General features: G+C 40.0%; 1 pseudogene; it reads left to right on the forward strand.

The window, feature by feature from the left end:
* The first annotated feature begins 1,060 nt into the window (after positions 1–1,060).
* LOC149174372 (laccase-6 pseudogene) lies at positions 1,061–1,777 on the forward strand (annotated as a pseudogene).
* The last annotated feature ends 246 nt before the right edge of the window (positions 1,778–2,023 follow it).

Consider the following 2,023-nt stretch of genomic DNA (forward strand, 5'->3'; position numbering starts at 1 on the left):
ATTGCAGCCATATCATGCCCATTATTACAGTCCTTGCATTTTCTCTTCTATTAGTAATGAAACACTTTGAGAAATTGTAGTTTCTTGTACAGTTTGTCGTTTTCTGGATGCAGCCATAGAAAATTCACATGCAATTATTGTTGATGGAATGTCGCTTGGGCTTGTTTTTTTTTGGAAAAAAAACTTAAACAAATGTTTTTAACATCAGCTCTTTAGTGATTTGTTGTCGGGTTTCTCCAAAACAGAAAGCACTCGTGACAGAACTTGTACGCCATGATGGCCATAAAATTTGTTTAGCTATTGGTGATGGTTCAAATGATGTTGGTATGATTCAGAAAGCAAAGATTGAAATGGAGAGTTGAAAGGCCGAAGCCGTGTTTTCATAACCGTGGACAGTGTTTGGAGGTGCGCGCTACCCATACAGAGTGTGCGCTACCCACTTGAGGCGCGCTACCCATTGGGCAGGGGCGCTACTCATATAGCGACAGAGCTAAAAAAAAAAATTCTTGCGCCCAGTCTCGTATCAAATCGACTCCTTCAATTTGCAAAGAGCTAAAAGGGATAATCTTACAACAGATATCCAGTGAAGATGGGGACGGAGTATGCAATCCTCGCATATCTATGGAGTGATCTCGAGGCAGGTGAACAGTGACTGTCAATCATTTCGCATCGAACAATAAACATGGTGTCTCAGTTGTGCGATGTTCATTTTCCTTCTGCATATCTTGTGCGAGAGGATTTTGCTTCCGAATTAGTTTTATTTCTGGTTACCTTACTGTTTTAAAGGTGCAAACAAAGACTGTTACGAAATTATGTAAACCTTTGACTATAGTCCACAATTAATGAGATGTACCCTGGCCCCATTATCTATGCACAGGAAGATGATAGAATCATTGTCAAAGTCACTAACCAGACTCCCTACAATACCACTATTCATTGGCATGGAGTCAGGTAGCGACTCACATGTTGGTCTGATGGGCCTGCATACATCACTCAATGCCCAATTCAAGCAGGATAGACATTTACATACGAGTTCACGCTGGTGCAGTAGAAGGGAACAATGCTCTGGCATGCCCACATCTCATGGCTAAGGGCAACAGTTCATGGACCTATTGTGATCTATCCCAAGACTGGCGTTCCTTATCCATTTCAATTCCCGTATGAGGAACATGTTATTGTCCTTGGAGAGTATTGGTTGATGGATACTCAAGAACTTGAAAGAGAGGTTGTGGAAAGTGGTGGAGATCCTCCTTCTGCAAATGCTTATGTTATAAATGGTCATCCAGGTCCTCTTTATAACTGCTCAGAGCATGATATGTACACCATATGTGCAATTCCTGGAAAGACATATCTTCTGAGAATCATCAATGCAGCCCTTAACATGGAACACTTTTTCACCATAGCCAATCACAAGATGACAGTAGTTGAAGTGGATGGAGAGTATACTAAGCCCTTTGTTACAGAGCACTTGATGATCATACCAGGCCAGACGACCAATGTATTGGTAACTGCAGACCAACAATTAGGAAGTTATTACATGGGAATGGGGCCTTACATGTCTGCTCATAACATAGATTTTCAGAAATCTCCTGCACTTGCTCTGTTACAATGTCCAGGGCAGTATACACCTGTTATAATTTTTGGTTTTTTGGATGGTGCATCAAACAGAATTCTATTCTTCTTGATCAGAGGGCGTAATTTTTGTTCAAAACTATTTTTTATTAAAAATGTTTTTTCAAAAGGCAAACGTAAAGTAAAAAGTCAAAGTCAAAGCTAAATTTGAAACGTAGATACTTGCCACAACAGAGTGCACTGTCTATTTTGGTCTTCAGTTACAAATTTAAAGGGTCTTCAGCTACAGCTGCCGCCTCTCCATTGGTTATTAACAAACAAATGTAACGTTGCTCCTTTTCAGAGCAGACCTTTCCTATTTTCATCATTTTAGTTGAAACAGCACCCTTGTTTTGGGTCGATCTGTTTTCTCCTAGCTGAGTTTTATTTAATGTATTGAAAAATCATTTTG

The sequence above is a fragment of the Pinus tabuliformis genome, chromosome 4_1 (assembly GCF_031772625.1).
Source record: "Pinus tabuliformis cultivar Carrire ecotype Pingquan chromosome 4_1, CPIR1, whole genome shotgun sequence".
Taxonomy (NCBI): Eukaryota; Viridiplantae; Streptophyta; class Pinopsida; order Pinales; family Pinaceae; genus Pinus; species Pinus tabuliformis.